The 19,084-nt window shown below is 38.3% G+C and overlaps 1 protein-coding gene and 1 pseudogene across 2 annotated transcripts in view; one reads left to right on the top strand and one right to left on the bottom strand.

Moving 5' to 3' along the window:
• Nucleotides 1–19,084, bottom strand: part of RIC1 (RIC1 homolog, RAB6A GEF complex partner 1) — a 135,003-nt gene that overhangs the window by 104,144 nt on the left and 11,775 nt on the right. The gene's annotated exons all lie outside the window — the stretch shown is intronic.
• LOC119048049 (caspase-6-like) lies at nucleotides 11,804–14,587 on the top strand (annotated as a pseudogene).

The following is a 19,084-nucleotide window of genomic DNA, read 5'->3' as shown; positions in this document are numbered from 1 at the left end:
TGTTAGTGAAAAATCAACAGCTTTGCAGCTAGAGGTGGGCTGCTTTGATATGGAAGTCAGTAAAAATAGCAAACTCCTTAGAAAACAAACAGGGAAAGCTGACAATGCTGCTAACAGAAGTTGCAGACCTCCTTTGGGCAAGGAGCACATCCCTCACCAGCCAGAAATTTAATAGGGAGATCCTGGAAATCCGAGAGGCAATAGAAAAGCTTGCCACACATCCTAGGCTGGCAGAGAGACAACACTCATAAACAGGAAAAACCCTGGGAGACGCAAACCACTCATTCTCCTCTCATTCCTGTCTGACAGGGAGGCTTGTGCACAGGCAAATACAAGACAAAGAAAGGCCAAGCTCCCCACACTCACTGGCTCACTGGGAGACTGTTTACAAGGAAGTCCCAGAAGGGTCCTGCAAGAAGTAAAAGCTGGAACAGATATAAAAACGTCCTGAACTTTGGTGGGGTTTTTTTTTTTGTTTTTTTAATTAATTTTTTTTAATTTAGTTATTTTTCAAATACAGTTTTTTGTCTATTTCTCCCGTCTAAGCCCACCCCCACCCCCGTCCCGCGCTCCCCACCTCCCCCCCAGCCCTCGTCCCTGTGTCCCTCACATTTGTTCCCCCAAATCCCTCTCCCCTTAAATTCCCTTCCCTCTCCCCTCTGGTCACTGTCCCCTTGTTCTCTATTTCAGTGTCTTTGTTTTTATTCAGCTTGCTTGTTCATTTTGTTGTTTAGCTTCCTGTTAAAGGTGAGATCATATGGTATTTGTCTTTCAACACCTGGCCAATTTCACTCAGCATAATGCTTTCCAGTTCCATCCATGTTGTTCCATCCATGTTGCAAAAGGTAGTAGCTCCTTCTTTCTCTCTGCTGCATAGAATTCCATTGTGTATATGTACAATTTTTTGATCCATTCATTTACTGATGGGCACCTAGGTTGCTTCCAACTCTTGGCTATTGTAAATTGTGCTGCTATGAACATTGTGGTGCATAGGTTCTTTGAAATTGATGTTTTAGGATTCTTAGGATATAATCCTAGCAGTGGAATTGCTGGGTCAAAAGGCAGGTAGATTTTTATTTTTCTGAGAAAATTCCATACTGTTTTCCATAATGGCTGTACCACTCTACAATCCCAACAGTGAACTAAGGACCCCTTTTCTCCACACCCTCTCCAACATTTGTTGTTTGTTGCTTTATTTATGATAGCCATCCTGACTGGTGTAAAGTGGTATCTCATTGTGGTTTTAATTTGCATCTCTCTGATAGCTAACAATATTGAGCATTTCTTCATGTGTCTCTGAATATTCTGTATGTCCTCCTTGGAGAAGTGTCTGTTCAAGTCCTTTTCCCATTTTTTAATTGGGTTAGATGTCTTCTTAGAGTGGAGCTGTGTAAGTTCTTTGTATATTTTGGAGATTAAAACTTTGTCTGAGGTATCATTGGCAAATATATTTTCCCATACAGTTGGTTGTCTTTTTAATTTAATACTGTTTTACTTAGCCACACAGAAGCTTTTTATTTTGATGAGATCCCATTTGTTTATTCTTTCCTTTATATTCCTTGCTCTAGGGGACATATCAGTAAAAATGTTGCTGCGTGAAATATCTGAGATTTATATTTAAGTCTTTTATCCACTTTGAATTTATTTTGGTGTATGGTGTAAGTTTGTGCTCAAGTTTCATTTTTTTGCATGTAGCTGTCCAGTTCTCCCAACACCATTTGTTGAAGAGGTTATCTTTACTCCATTTTATGTTATTCCCCCTTTGTCAAATATTAATTGACTGTAGCGAGTTGGGATGATTTCTGGGCTCTCTGTTCTGTTCCATTGGTCTATGTGCCTGTTTTTACGCCAGTACCAGGATGTTTTGATTACAGTGGCCTTGTAATACAGTTTGATATCAGGTATTGTGATCCCTCCTACTTTGTTCTTTTTTCTCAAAAGTGCAGCTGGTATTCGGGCTCGTTTATGATTCCATATAAATTTTTGAAGTGTTTTTTTCTATGTCTGGGTAGTACGGACATTTTGATGATATTAATTCTTCTAATCCATGAACACAGTATATGTTTCCATTTGTTTGTGTCTTCCCTGATTTCTTTCTTCAGTGCTGTGTAGTTCTCTGCATACAGGTCTTTTACCTCTTTGGCTAGGTTTATTCCCAGATATTTTATTTTTCTTTTTGCTATACTGAATGGGATTTTTTCTTGATTTCTGCTTCTGCTGATTCACTGTTAGTATACAAAAATGCCTTTGATTTCTGGATATTGACTTTGTATCCTGCTGTTTTGCCAAATTCATTAATTAGTTTGAGCAGTTTTTTTGGTAGAGTCTATAGGATTTTCCATGTACACTATCATGTCATCTGCAAACAGTGACAGTTTTGTTTCCTCCTTTCCTATTTGGATGCCTTTTATTTCCTTTTCCTGCCTGATCAATGTGGCCAAAACTTCCAAAACTATATTGAACAGAAGTGGTGAAAGTGGACATCCTTGTCTTGTTCCTGATCTTAGTGGAAAAGCTTTTAATTTTTGCCCATTGAGTATGATGTTGGCTGTAGGTCTCTCATATATGGCCTTTATTACATTGAGGAATGCTCCCTCTATTCCCACTTTGCTGAGTGTTTTTATCATAAATGGGTGCTGTACCTTATCAAAAGCTTTTTCCGCATCTATTGATATGATCATGTGGTTTTTGTCTTTGCTTTTGTTTATGTGATGTATTACATTTACTGATTTGCGAATGTTGAACCATCCTTGCATACCTGGGATGAATTCCACTTGGTCATGGTGTATGATCTTTTTGATATATTGTTGGATGCGATTTGCCAATGTTTTGTTGAGGATTTTAGCGTCTATGTTCATCAGCGATATTGGCCTGAAGTTTTCTTTCTTTGTTGTGTCTCTATCGGGTTTTGGAATTAGGATGATGCTGGCTTCATAAAAAGAATCTGGGTACGTCCTGAACTTTGCATGCACAATCCAACCCACAAACTGACCAATCAAGAGAGAATGGGTGCCTCACTAGCTCAAGATGTTTGAACAAAACCTCTGAACACTCACTATGCAAACATAGAGGCAACCCCCAGGAAGCCATGATAAAAATAAAAACAAGATAAAATAAGCAGCGATGTCAAACCCAGGGGTTGCATACTGCAGGGAGGATAAATTTTAGATGATTAATTCCAGGCAAGTTACTAAAAAACACTTTTAAAAAACGAGCAACAATAACCCTCAGGGGAAAAAGAGACTCAGGAGCCACTATGAAAATTATCTAAAATTATCAAAAACTTTGCCATCCCAACATCGATGGCTACTAACACTACTTAGTAACCTGCTATAGCTATTGCCTCTAAAGCTGGTGTACGAGGTCAAGAATTCATATTGTGCCCTGGCTGGTGTAGCTCAGTGGATTGAGCGTGGGCCTGTGAACCAGAGGATCAAGGTTCGATTCCGAGTCAGGGCACATGCCTGGGTTGCTGGCCAGTTCCCAGTAGGGGACTCACGAGAGGCAACCATACATTGATATTTCTCTCCTTCTCTCCTTCCCTTCCTCTCCAATGATAAATAAATAAGATCTTTAAAAAAATAATTCATACTGTGATGAAGTTAGGAAATTGTTGGCATGCTTCCAGGATTTGATGACTTTTGAAATCACACCAGAAGGAAGAATCACTAAATTTCACCAAATTTTGCTAAATGGAAAGAATATAACAATGCTGGTTCCTGGAGAAGGAAGGGAACCTGAAGTATGAATGAATTTCACTTACCTTATGCTAGATTCTGTTTTGTCTTATAATGGAAAAATATGTAAGTTATTTTCAAACATTTCAATGTCTGGATCTATGAAACTAAGTTTCCTGCTAAATGGAAGTACTTGTGTAAATGAAATTATTTAAGTTAATCATGACTATGTCAGAAAAAACAGTTTGCTCTTTGAAGACTAAAATAAAGGTAGTTTGGTTAAAAAATAAAATCCCCATTTATAAATAAAAAATTAAAATACAAAGAAACTAGAAAGTACAACCCAGACTCAAAGAACAAGTAAGTATCTCGAGTGGGCCCAGACAGCAGATGAATTCAAAACAACCACAACAAATATATTAAAGAAACAAAGGGGAGGACTTTAGGTTAAGATGGAGGTATATACAGACAGGCCTGGCCTTCTCATGCAACCACAGAATTACAACCAGATCTCAAAACTAGTAATACCCAGAACCATCAGAAAATCAACCTGTATGAAGTCTGACAACCAAGAATTTAAAGAAGACCCATTCATCCAGATGGGTAGGAAAGGTGGAGTCACAGAGAGGAGGTGTGGTGAAGAAAGGTGGCAGTGGAACCCAAGAGAACAGGAAGGATACCTAGGAAGCAAGTGATACCAGCCCCAGACCAGACCACAAAGCCCAAGGTTCCAGGACCAGGAAGATAGATGACAGTTACCTCTGGCTATAAAAACCAGAGGAAGCTGGGGCGGCAGAAGAAACTGCCTGATTTTCACAGCTTAAAGGGCCTGGTTTCATGGTCTCATATGTATACAAACCCACCTTCTCTGGGATTCGCCACCAGGGCAACAGCTGGAAAGGCACCACTTGCACACAGAAACGGGGTGAAGTGACTGGCAACTGGTGAGCACTACCAGAAGCCAGGCAGCAGCACTGTCCCCTCTGGGAGACCGCCCCACACAGCCATAAAGCAGTGAAGTGGGTTGCCCCTTCCTGGTTATTACCTAAAGCAGGGGTATCAAACTCATTTGCACTGGGGGCCACGTCAGCCAGGTTGCCTTCGAAGGACTGAAATAATTTTAGGACTGTATAAATGTAACTATTCCTTAACAGTTAAGGAGTTGAAATTGAATCCAGCCCTTTGAAGGCAACCATGAGGCTGATATGGCCCTGGTAAAAAGGAGTTTGACTTCTTGGACCTAGAGCCTCTGGTGCCCCATACAACTTAATAGGTGCACTTTTTTACAATAGGCCACACTACTAAGACGGGAGTCAAAGCAGCTCTAGTACACAGAAACAAATAGAGGGAAGCTGCCAAGAGGAGATAAAGAAATATGACCCAAATGAAAGAAGAGAACAAAACCCCAGAAAAAGACCTAAGTGGAACAGTGCTAGCCAACCTATGAGAAGCAGAGTCAAGGACTTCCACCAAGATGGAGGCGTAGGTGGAAACACCTTGCGTCCTCGCACAACCAAATCTAAAAACAACAAAGTTTTAACAAAAATAAACGCAACCAAACCACACAGAAAATCGACAATACGGAGTTCGAAAACAACAAAATGCTCAGCTAAACCGGTAAGAGGGGCAAAGCCAGCAGTGGAGCAGGTTGCCCAAAAAGATCCCTGAACGGGGTGGTTCACAAGCAGCCGAGGGCGCAGATCCCAGGTGCGGGCTAGCTACGGGCGGACACAGGGAAGAGGCGCGGCTGGCTGGCTGTCTGCAGTCTGTCGAGCATTTGCGTGCAGATAAACCAGTGAAGAGGCGAGCATTGAGACCCACGGCGCAGGGCGGTGGGCTCGCAGATTTCTGCTCAGATAAACAGGCGGGGCGAGCAGTGGGACGGACTGGGCAAACAGAGAGGACCGCCATTGCTTCCTCTCTGCCCCCACCCCCACATACAGCATCACAAACCAGATACAGCATCACAAACCAGCAACTGGGTCACCCCACCCTGGTGAACACCTAAGGCTCTGCTCCTCATACATAACAGGCATGAACAGATCAAAACATTATGGCTCAAGAACAACTCAGAGCCCCACAGCCCATAACTCTAAGCGACCAAGAAATAGCCAAACTTTCAGATTCATAGTTCAAAACACTGGTGATCAGGGTGCTCACAGAACTGGTTGATTTTAGTCACAAATTAGAGGAACATATGAAGGCTAAACTAATTGAAATGAAGGGAAATGCACAGAAAACCAATAGTAATGGAAAGGAAACTGGGACTCAAATCAATCGAGTGGACCAGAAGGAAGAAAAAAATGACCAAACAGAAAAGGATAAAGAAACAAGAATTCAAAAAAATGAGGAGAGGCTTAGGAACCTCCAGGACATCTTTAAACGTTCCAACATCCGAATTATAGGGGTACCAGAAGGGGAAGAGGAACAGCCACGGGTGGAAAACTTATTTAAACAAATAATAAAGGAGAACTTCCCCAATCTGGCAAAGGAAATAGACTTCCAGGAAATCCAGGAAGCTCAGAGTCCCAAAGAAGTTGGACCCAAGAAGGAACACACCAAGGCACATCAGAATTACATCAGCCAGGATTAAAATGAAGGAGAGAATCCTAGAAGCAGCAAGAGAAAAGGGGACAGTCACCTACAAAGGAGTTCCCATCAGACTGTTTCTGATGGATTTCTCAAAAGAGACCTTCCAGGCAAGAAGGGGCTGGAAAGAAGTATTCCAAGTCATGAAATCCAAAGACCTACAACCAAGATTGCTCTATCCAGCAAAGCTTTCATTTAGAATGGAAGGGCAGATAAAGTGCTTCTCAGATAAGATCAAATTCAAGGAGTTCATCATCACCAAGCCCTATTATAGGAAATGTTAAAGGGACTTATCTAAGAAAAAGAAGATAAAAAAGATGAACAGTGAAAGGACAGCAAACTCACAGTTATTAACAACCACACCCTAAAACAAAAGCAAACTAAGAGGACAGCTAGATCAGGAGTGAACCATAGAAATGAAGATCACGTGGAGGGTTAGCAACAAGGAAGTGGGAGAAGGTGAAGGGGGGAGAAGGTACAGAAAATAAGTAGCATAGACAGTAGATAGAAAATAGATAGGGGGGAGGGTAAGAATAGTAGGGGAAATAGAGAATCTAAAGAACTTGAGACACGTGTTCATGAACTAAAGGGGGGAATGGTGGGGGAGGGGTGTGCAGGGTGGAGGGGAATGGAGGGGGGGATAGAACAAATGTAATGGCATAATCAATTAAAAAAAAGGAGCAGAGTCAAAACACTGGGGATCAGGATATTCAGAGAACTCCTTGAGTGTAGAAAAAAAAAGGAATAAATGAAGGTCACACTAAGTGAAATAAAGAATAACCCACAGGAAACTAACATAGAAGGGAAGGAAGCTAGGATTCAAACCAATGATATAGAACATAAGGAAGACAAACATTCAACCAGAACAAAAAGAAAAAATAAGAATTCAAAAAAAACAAGGGTAGGCTGAGGAACCTCTGGGATATCTCCAAACATGCAAACATCCAAATCATGTGGATGCCAGAAGGAGAAGAGGAAAAGCAAAAAATTAAAAACTTACTTAAAAAAATAATAAAAGAAAATTTCCCTAATTTGGTGAAGGAAATACACATACAAGTCCAGGAAGCACAGAAAATCCCAAACAGGTTGAACCCAAAGAGGAACACACCAAGACACATCATAATTAAATTTAAATGCCAAAGGTTAAAGATACAGAGAGAATCTTAAAAGCAGCAAGAGAAAAGCATAGTTACCTACAAAAGAGTTCCAATTAGACTGTCCGCTGATTTCTCGAAAGAAACTTTGCAGGCAAGAAGTGACTGGCAAGAAGCATTCAAAATGAGGAAAAAACAAGGACCTACAACCTAGATTACTCTATCCAGTGAGATTATCATTTAGAATGGAAGGGCAGGTAAAGCGCTTCCCAGACAAGGTAAAATAAAAGGAGTTTATCACCACCAAGCTGTTATAATAGGAAATGGTAAAGGCAGTTATTTAAGAAAAAAAAAAGATCAAAACCATGAACATTAAAAAGGCAACAAATTCACAACTATCAATAACTGAATCTTTAAAAAAACAAAAACAAAACCTAAGGGTACACTCAGAACAGAAACAGAATCATAGATATGGAGATCATCTGGATAGTTATCAGCTGGCAGGGGGAAGGGGGAGAATGGAGAAATGGTGCAGAGATTATGAAGCATAATTGGTAGGAACAAAATAGACAGGGGAAAGTTAAGAAAAGTAAAGGAAATAGAGAAGCCAAAAAATTTACAAGCAAGACCTATGGGCATAAACTAAGCACAGGGATTGCTGGAGGGAAGTGGGGTACTGGGTGAAGGGGGGGCAAAGGGGGTAAATATTGGGACAACTTTCATAGCAAAATCAATAAAATATACTTTTATAAAAAGAAAGGAGAGAGCAGTGATGTAGGCTTTCTTCCTCCTTAAATTGCATTTTATTGGGAACTGCCCTGCTTGGTTTCAGAAGCTGTAACCCCACCATGGCTAAGGCTGAGTGAGCAACCTTCGGACCACAAGCCACTAAGAGACAAAGCTCATTTCCCTGGCAGGAACACCATTTCTGCTCATTTTACTTCATCCATAACTGGCCCCCAGTGCTTGATCAGTTAGCCAATAATGGGTAAGATTCCCCAAGGTGGGGGGGGACGATCTAAGACAGGCACAATCACAGGGAGGCCCCAGGGAAGGACTTGGGGGCTATAGCCCCCCAAAAGGGGTGATGGACCCTCACCCCACAGCTTTGACATAGCCTGTGTCCTCACTCTGTCTGAGAGAAGTCTCCTAATCTCTTGGCTGCTTTACTTCTCCTGCCTGACTTAAGCCTGGAACAGTGACAGAGGGCGATGCAGCCCTGCACTGGAAAGGGCAGGTTCCCTGGGTGATCAGGCCTAAGAAAGAATACATAAACTGTGAAACCTGCTTTGCTAAGAATGCTCTCAATTAAATGATAAAGGTCCGACCAGGAAATTAGTTTGTTTCTCAAAGTTTTGTAGCCCTTTAGCTAGCAGACCCTGACTAAGAATAGGCCCTCATAGTTCTTTGAATGCTATCTATTGTTTGATCCTTACTACCAGACAATGATTAATAAACTTTACCAGTATTCCTGTGCAAACTGAACCCAGTAAAAGCCTGTCAGGGCAAGGGTCGGCGCACTCTCCTCTTGAAAGAGTGGCCAGGCCACTCTGAGGCACTCTCCTCTTGAGAGAGTTAACTGTGCCGTCCCTTTTCCTCCACAGGACTCGGTAGTCCGTGTGAATTTGTCTTGTATCTCATCCATAATGCTACAGACACTTTGGGCCAGTGTCCATGTCAGCATTTGGTTGGAAAAAAAGGAACACAGGAAACTATGTTTAAAGAATCAAAGAAAAATATGACGATAATGCTTCAACATGTGGGGGATCTCATAAAAGTAAAAGCAATAAAGAAGAATTATAGAGTTTTAAAGTATAATAACTGATATAGAAACTTCATTATATATGCTCAACAGCACATTTGAGATGGCAAAAGAATCTAAAACCATGAAAATAATTTAATAGTTATTCAGTCTAAAAAACACAGAAAAAGGACCAAAGCAGAGAAACACCTGTAGGGTATCAAGTGCACCAATATGTTTATAATGGGGAGTTTTGGTAGACGATGTGGAATAAAAAAATATTTGAAGGAAAAAATAGCTGCAAATGCCCCAAAGTTGGTGCAAGGCATTAAGCCCCAGATTCAGAATGCTTGAAAAACCCAAGTGGGATAAACATTTACATACATACACCATATACAAACTACTAAAAGCCAACAAATAGGAAAATGCTGTAAGAGCAAGAGTAAAATGACTGATTACACACAAAAGAACAAAAAACGTAACTAATGGTTGACTTTTTATCAGAATCAGTGAAGGCCAGAAAACCATGAAATGACATATTTAAATGCTGACATAGAAAAACTGTCAACCATTAATTTTGTATCCAATAGAACTGTTCTTCAAAACTGTAGGCAGAGCAAAATGTTCCTAGCTAAAGAGACTGAGAATTTGTTGCTGGCAAACCTGCATTACAAGAAAATACTAAAAGAAATCCCTCAGAAAAAAAAAGGAAATGACATCAAATGGTATGCAGAAAAGAGTTAATGAAACAGGCCTGAGAAGGCTATACTAAAAAGAATCTGCCTGCAAGGCTGGTCTTTGGCTGGCATCTGGGAATTTGGATGTTGGGAGGGTTACAAACATCCCTTAATTGATCAAATCAGTTCAGTATGCCTGAACTGTTTGTACAAATCACATGGCTTATGCTGAAACAGGCAATGTGGAATTTTTAGTATGTTGTCTGACAGTGGGGCAGAAGTATAATGACCACTGTTAACAAGAAGATATCTTCACACTGAAAAACCAAGCAGGCAGGCAACTCCATCGAATATAACAGAATTATAGGGTAATTTACTCAGGGAAGATTGGGCCAGAGCAGACAGTCCAACAGTTTTGCACAACTTTTCTATGCTAAAGATTCCTTTTACTACTTTCTTTTCTTTTACTAGTATAACTCAGGTACTAATGATTGACAGGACAAAGAATGCAGCAGCTCTAATACCACATTTCCTGGTGAGCCATGCTATCACCAATTTGATAATCTTGGTCATCCTGGCCATTACTAACAAAACTATTTATGGTTACATTTTAAGGAACACATATACTCATTAACTAGAAGGCTTACTAAGGACAGTGAAGTTGGTCAAAAGTTATAACACTAAAGACATACAGATGGTTTTTGTTCAGATGGTTTTTGTTCACAGCTATACATCTATACGTATGTGCTAAGCAGAGCACACCCAATAAAAACCTTGAGGACTGAGTCTATAACAAACTTACATGGTAGACAACAATGCATATATGTTGTCACAATTCAATGCTCGAGGAAGTAAACATAATCTATATGACTACACTGAAAGAGGGTAGCCTGCACCTGGTTCCTTCCATTTTCACCAGTGAGCCTTTGAAATACTTGCTTTATATCCTTTTTTTGTAATAAATCATAAATATAAGGCCCTGACTGGTGTAGCTCAGTTGGCTAGGCATTGTCCTGCAAAGCAAAAGGTCGCCGGTTCACTTTCTAGTCAGGACACCTGCCTAGGCTGAAGGTTTGGTCCTCAGTCAGGGTCCTTACGAGAAGCAACTGATCAATGTTTCTCTCCCTCACCTTTTCCCTCCCTTCGCCTCTCTCTAAAAATAAATAAATAATCATAAATATAAGTTTACCTATAAATTGAGTCCTGTGATTCTTCTTAGCAAATCATTGAACCAGGGAATAGTTTGGGGGACCACTGACATGGATGGTAACTCAAATCCGAAGGACAAAACCCAGAGAACAAGAAATGGGAAATAAATGGATAAATGTAAAAAAGTGAATAAACATTTTTATCTTTTCTCCTTTCATCTTTGTTTAAAAAGACAATACCCTGTACTGATATATACATGTAACATACACGACAATATCTCAGAGAAAAGGCTGGAGAACAAAACATTCAGACACAAAATGAATATGAAAATAGAAAGCTTGAACAACACTATAATTAGATCTAATGTACCTGTACAGAAGACTCCACACAACAGAATACACATTTTGTCAAGTGCACATGGAATATTCTCCACACAGACCATAAGTTAGGCCCGAGAGCAATTCTTGGTCAAAGTATACATACATATATATCCAGTGTTTCTTCTGATCACAATGGAAACTAAAGTTCAAAAGCAAAGGAAAACTGGAAAACTCACAAATATTGGAAATTAAACAACCCATTTAAAAAATAACCAATGGAGTGGATTGAGCGCAGGCCTGTGAACCAAAAGATCACAGTTCGATTCCCAGTCAGGGCACATGCCTGGGTTGCAGGCCAGTTCCCAGCAGGGACCAGTTCCCAGCAGGGCACACATGAGAAGCAACCATACACTGATAGTTCTCTCCCTCTCTCCTTCCCTTCCCTTCTAAAGATAAATAAATAAAAATTTTTAAAAAATAGCCAATGGGAAAAAAAAATCACAAAGGAAATCGAAAATACCTGAGACAAATGAAAATCAAACCACAACATACCAGAATGTATGAAATGCAACAAAGGCAGTACAAAGTAGGAAACTTACAACTATAAATGCTTACATTAAAAAAGAGGTCAAATCATGCCCTGGCTGGTGTGGCTCAGTAGACTGAGTACAGGCCTGTGAAGCAAATGGTCACTGGTTCGATTCCCGGTCAGGGCACATGCCTGGATTGCAGGCCAGGTCCCCAGTGGAAAACATATGAGAGGCAACCAACCGCACACTGATGTTCCTCTCTCACTCTTTCTCCTTCCCTTCCCCTCCCTCTAAAATTAATAGATAAAATATTTTTTAAAAAGAGGTCAAATCAATCTTACTTTACATCTTACAAAAATACAAAGAGGTTAACAAATTAACCCAAAGCTACAAGAAAGAATATAATAAAGACTAGAACAGAGAGAAAGTAAGAGTAGAAAAACAATAAAGAAAAAAATCAAAGAAACCAAGAGTCAATTCTTCAAAAGGGCCAACAAAACTGAGAAATCTTTAAGCAGACTAAAAAAAATGACTCAACTAAACGGAAATGAAAAGAAGGACATCACTACTGAATTTACAAAAATAAAAACGAGAGGAAGCGGAGGCCCCTGGGGGTGCACGCTGCCTCCGGCCACAATGAGCTCATTACCTGGGCCCTGAGAGGCTTGCTTTGCAGGTGAGGGTCAATATATTACAGAAAACAGATGCCTTCTATAAGAGTGAAATGTTTGATCCAACAGAAAAGTACATTTAGTCCACAAGAGGAGAGGACTTGCTTTAATCTTCAATCGTGAGAGGTACTTCTGGTACTTAACACTGCCAGAAAGGCAGGGCACCAATGCAGACAGAGACGACCTTATGTGCAGGTCGTCATATCTAGGATTTGAAGTGAAATGCCTTAACATCTTAAAGCAGAACTACTTCTCAAAATCAATGAGGCATCACCCTCTAGCCAATTGCTTTGTATGTGTTTTTCTGAGTCACAGTGAAAGCAATCACATTTACACATATGATGCCAAAATTCAAATTCAGACATTGACTAATGTGTTCAAAGGAGAAAAGGGTCAGATCTTGGTTGGAAAACCCAAGATATTTATCATTCAGGCCATGTTGGGCAAACCAGTATGACGTGCCAGTCGTTCCTTTCAATGTCCTTGTGGATCATCCCACAGACAAGCTGGAGGCCAACATCAGGGAGGTGGGTGCGGTCTCAGTTTTACACACTGCCTGCTAGAGCAGACTTCTTCTTCATGTGTTACTGTTGAATGTTATTATTCTCATCAAGAAACTGTGAATGGTCCTAAGAACCCTGAAACACCAATCCAAAAGAACCTAAGCACCCCAATGTTCATAGCAGCACAATTTACAATAGCCAAGAGTTGGAAGCAACCTAGGTGCCCATCAGTAAATGAATGGATCCAAAAACCATGGTACATTTACACAATGGAATTCTATGCAGCAGAAAGAAAGGAGCTCCTACCCTTTGCAACAGCATGGATGGAACTGGAAAGTATTATGCTGAGTGAAATAAGCCAGGTGTTGAAAAACAAACACCATATGATCTCACCTTTAACAGGAAGCTAAACAACAAAACAAACAAGCAAGCAAAATATAACCAAAGACACTGAATTACAGAACAGGCTGACAGGGACCAGAGAGGAGAGGGGAGAGAATTTCAGGGGAGAATGGGAAGGATTCACAGGAACAAGTACAAAGGATACATGGACAAAAACTAAGAGGGATAAAAATGGGAGTGAGTTGGAGAGCTGGGCTGGGATGGGAATAAAAGACAGAAAACTGTACTTGAACAATAATTAAATTAAAAATGCTTAAAAAAGAAAAAAAGAAACTGCAAATGGCTCTTGGTACATTCAAGATTTGTGTGAGATGCTGAGAAAACTCGGCTCCTCCTTAGAGTTCACAGAACTCCTCACACTGGTGAAAATGAAAGTTTCTCAGCACTGAGTGGACTTTTGCAAAGACTGAAGTACAACTGGAAAGAAACAGGTCCCCTGCTTTAGCTCTATGTAAACTAAAATGCTACATTTCTTTTCAAAATCAAAATAAGGCTATTTTATTTTATGTATTTGGATTCACAATAGATTTCTCTTTTTTAGAATATAAATAAGTATCACTGGATTAAAGCTATGGTACAGCAATTTCAATTTTTAGATTTTAGTGAGAGAAATTGTTAAGAAAATAACTCATATGGAGCACAGTGAAAGGGTTTGATAGATGTAGAAACAAAATCCTAAGGGAATTACTATAAATAAAAATCCAGAAGCACTTGTAATACTTGATTTTTGTAAGTTGCAAGATTACTCACAAAATATCTGGCTGATTTAACTTGTATTTTGTGTATTTAATAAAACTTTTTAAAGCCCCTCCAAAAATTTTTAAAAAAGGATCATAAGAGTACTATGAACAACTAACTGTACACTGACAAACTGGATAACCTAGATAAAATGGACAAATACCTAAAAATACACAGCAAACAAACTCTGAAGCCTCAATAGAAAATTTGAATAAACTTGCAACTAGTAAAAGGCTGAATTAGTAACCAAAAAAATGCCCAACAAGGAAAAGACCAAGACGATATATATGGTTTCACTAGTGATCTCTACCAAACATTTTAAGAAAAATTAATACCAGTCCTTCTCAAATTCTCCCAAGAAATTGAAGGAGGGACACTAACTCATTCTGAGACACCCATTATTACTCTGATACCAAAGCCAGATGACAACTCTACAGGAAAAGAAGACTACAGGTCAATAACCCTGATGCCTACAACTGCAAAAAATCCTCAATAAAATCAATAGCATATTAAAAGGATTATAAGTAATAACCAGTGGGATTTATTTCTGAAATGCAAGAATGGTTCAACACATACAAATCAATCAATGAATACAACAAATTAACAGAATGAAGGAAAAATACCACATGACCATTATCAGTTGATTCAGAAAAAGTATTTGACAAATTTCAACTTTCCCATGTCAAAAAATACCTCAACATAATTAAAACCTTATGTGAAAAACATACAGCCAAAAACATACTCAAAAGTAAGTAACTAAAAAGTTTTTTCTCTCTAAGGTCAGGAACGCACAAGGATGTTTTCATCACTTCTATGCAAAATAGTACTGACAGTCCTAGCCAGAGCAATTAGCAACAAAAATAAATAAAAGGCATTCAAGATGGAAAAGAAAAAGTAAAATTATCTCTGTTCTCTGTTAACATCTCATATGTAGAAAACCCTACAGACTACACACAAACTGTTAGCAATTATGAATCTAGCACAGTTACAGGATACAGTACCAGCACAAAAATAAGTTACATTTCTTTGTAATAATAAATATCAAGAAGTGAAATTAAAGAAACAATTTTATTAACATTATCAGAAAGAATAAAATACTTAGGATTAAGCTTAACCAAAGAAAGTGAAAAACGTGTTCATTGAAAACTACAAAATGATACTGAAATAAATTAAAGAAGATGCAGATAAATAAAGACATGGTGTGTTCATCAACTACATAAAATATTAAGATGTCCATACTACCCAAAGCAACCTACAGATTCAATGCAATCCCTAATTAAATCCTCACACATTTTTTATTTGCCAAAATGTGAAAGTTCACCTTAAAATTAATATAGAATCTCAAGGGACCCCAAATAGCCAAAAATAATATTTAAAAAGGGCAAAATTGGAGGTCTCATAAGTTTCTCATGTAGTAAAGAGGTCTCATGTAGTAAGTTTCTGATTTCAAAACTTACTACACAGCTGCAGTAATCAAAACAATGCCACGTGGCATAAAAACTACTTGCATATATGATTAAGTGTTTTTCAACAATGGTACCAAGATCATCCAACAGGAAAAAGAACAGTCTTTTCAACAAATAGCACTAGGAAAACTGGATATTCAACAAAAATATATAAATTTTGACATTCATATCTGTACCATATAAAAAATTTAAATAGATCACAGGCATAAATGTAAGAACTAAAGCTATAAAATTCCTGGGAGAAAACACAGAACAAAAACTTCAAGACACTAGATTTGGCAATGATTTCTTGGGTAGGGTACCAAAACACAAGCGACAAAGGAAAAAACAGTTATGCAGAACTTCATTAAAATTAAAAACTTTTCGATATCAGAGGATACTTCAACATAATGAAAAGATAATCCTGATAATAAAAGAAGATATTTGCAAATCATATATATTCAGAAAACAGTAAGAACTACAACTCAATAACAAAAAGACATACAACACAATTTAAAAATGGGCAAGGAAACTGAAGATATACAAATGGCCAATAAGCACATTAACAAGTACTCAGTATCACTTCTCATTAGGGAAATGCAAATCAAAACCACAATGAGGTAATATTTCACACCTACCCATCAGGATGGCTATCATAAAAAGAAAAATTTTTTAAACCAAAGAACAGGTGTAGGTAAGAATGTGGAGAAACTGGAACCCTTGAGTATTGCTGGTGGGAATGTAAAACGGTACAACCACTGTCAAAAAGGATATTATGATTTCTAAAAAAATAGCAACTTCTCAAAAAATTAAACACAGAATTACCACATGACTGAGCAATTCCACTTTGGGGGAAATATACAAAGGAATCAAAAGCAGGGACTCAGCCCTGGCCGGGTGGCCCAGTTGGTTGAAGTGCAGCTCCCCCCACACCCCACCCCCGAACACTGAAAGGTTGCACATAGACCTAGTTGCGGGTCTGACCTGCCAGTCAGTGAGCTTAAGGGAGGCAAGAGATTAATGTTTCTTTTTCTTTCCAGTGGTAGTGGTTGCACAACAATGTGCCATAGAACTGCACATTCAAAAATTAGTAAAAAGTTGAAGTTTATCTTATATACACTTTACCATTGAAAACATGAAAGTATAAAGAAGGGGGATGAAAAAATTGCTGTTTTACTAGAATTAAGTCAGTTTCAACCTGAAATGTACTATAATGAAATTCATATTATAATTGCTAGAGCAACTATTAGTAAAGTACCATATTTTTCGGACCATAAAACATACCTCGGTTTTAGAGGAAAATAGTAATAAAAATTTTGAAGCAAAAATGTGGTAAAATATTTCCTAGCATAAATAACATAATATTTCACTAATATAAATGTAAACAGAACTCAACAACACCATTAACAACCATTATTCCTCGGGCGGGGGGGGTGCATCTTATAGTCCGAAAAATATGGGTAACTCTAAATATACAGTTAAGCAACCAAATTCATTACAGGACTAACAGATAAACAACATAAGAGATACAGAATGCAAATAGCAAAACAGTTCATGTAAAACCAATCACATCAATAATCACATTGCATGTGAATGGACTAAACAATCAAACAACAGGGATTATCAGACTAGATTTTTAAAAACAAAAAAAATCTAAATATAACCTATCTAAGACACACTTCAGATTCAAAGATGTAAGTAGTGTGAAAGTAAAAGGATGAAAAAAGGTATGATGCACAAGTGATAACCATAAAAGAACTATACTGGTAATAATATAAAAAATATACTTTAAGAAAAAAATGAGAAAGCAAAACATTTCATATTAGTATGTATCAATACAAAAGAAACATGTAACCATTACAAATATATACAAATCTAACAATGTAGTAGTCCCAAAATACATAAAGCAAAAACTGACAAAACTGAAACAGGAAACAGACAATTCAACAACAGGTGACAATTTCAATCTCCATGCTCAATAACTGCTAAAACTAGACTGAACATCAGCAAGGATATAGAAGAGTTGAACATTCAAGTCAACCAGCTTAACCTAACACTCAGAGAACACTGCAAATAGCAGAATGCATATTCTTCACAACACAGGTGGCAAACACAAACCCCGCGCCAAATCCAGTTCTCCACCTAGTTTTATCAGACCCAGTACTTTGTTTCTTTCTACCTGGCAGCAGCCCTGAGCTCTCACTTAACTGTTCAGGAGTAGTTACATTTATAGAGTCCTAAAATTTACATTTGGCCCTTTGAAGGTAACCACAAGGCTGATGTGGCCCCTGGTGAAAATGAGTTTGACACCCCTGCTTTACAAGTACACATAAAAAATATTCTAACACAAATGACACACTAACCCATAAAACAGATCTTTAAAATCTCAAAGAAAATATTTTAAAATACAGGGTCCAGCACAAATAACACCCCTTATTTATTACAAAAATCTTTTATTACAAAATCATAAGTATGCAATTCTATAACACAACAATGTCATACTCAAGCACACCATATGACATTTTAGGTGAAACATTTAAATTAAAACTATAAATTATTACACCCATATTATTGCCCTACCAACCATACTCAAGCAGGCATTACTTCTGCCAGACCCTATATATTCCCCAGTTACATGGAATTAAGTTAAAAACCAATAACAAAGATTATGGGATATCCTCAAATATTTGGAAATTAAACCACACATTTCTAAATAAATCATGATTCAAAGAAATGTTTTGTGTTTTTTTTTTTTAGTTTAAAAACTGAGCTGAAAACAAAATTCAAATATAGCAAAAGTTATGGAACAGGAGGAGATGAACAGTAAGGTAACAGATGGTTTCTAGGGCAAAAAATGTATTCTGTATACTACAATGATGAACATAAGTCATTAATATTTGCCCAAAGCCACTGAATGCACAACACCAAGACTAAACTCAGGTAAACTATGAACTCTGGTTGTGTGGGGAAGGTCAGCAGGAAGACATAACCACCTTTTTAACCTAAGAGCTGGACCCCAACAATTGGAGGCACCCCTATCCCCTCCCCTATGATTTGGAATGTGCATTCCATTTGCATTCCCTGCTCCCAGAACTTGTTCAGAGGGTACAAGTTGTTCCAAGGTTGTAACCCAATGGAGTGATTACAATGTGTCAATGCAGGTTCATCCTTGGTAAAAAATATATATATACATATCATTCTGATGAGTGATGTTGTTGATGGGGGGAAGCTATGCATGTGTAGGGGTAGGAACTCCATATGCCTTTCTCTCATTTTTATTGTAACCTAAAACTGCTCAAAAAAACAAAGTTATGGGATACAGCTATCAGTGTTTAGAAAAAAACTTAAGGGCTCAATATGCCTATATCTAAAATATTAAATTAATAATCTAAGCTTCCAGCCTGGTGAATATAAAGCAAATTAAACACAAAGCAAGTACAAGACGATAATAATTTTGTAAAAATTCAGTAAGATAAGTCAGTCAAGATGGCAGATAGGTTAACACGGCTTACCTCTTCGCACAACCATATCAAAATTACAACTGAAGA

Source organism: Artibeus jamaicensis, unplaced genomic scaffold (genome assembly GCF_021234435.1).
Source record: "Artibeus jamaicensis isolate MK-2021 breed Jamaican fruit bat unplaced genomic scaffold, CSHL_Jam_final scaffold_1964, whole genome shotgun sequence".
Taxonomy (NCBI): domain Eukaryota; kingdom Metazoa; phylum Chordata; class Mammalia; order Chiroptera; family Phyllostomidae; genus Artibeus; species Artibeus jamaicensis.
Note: the sequence above shows the minus strand (reverse complement) of the source record. Positions and strands in the feature narration are given on the sequence as shown.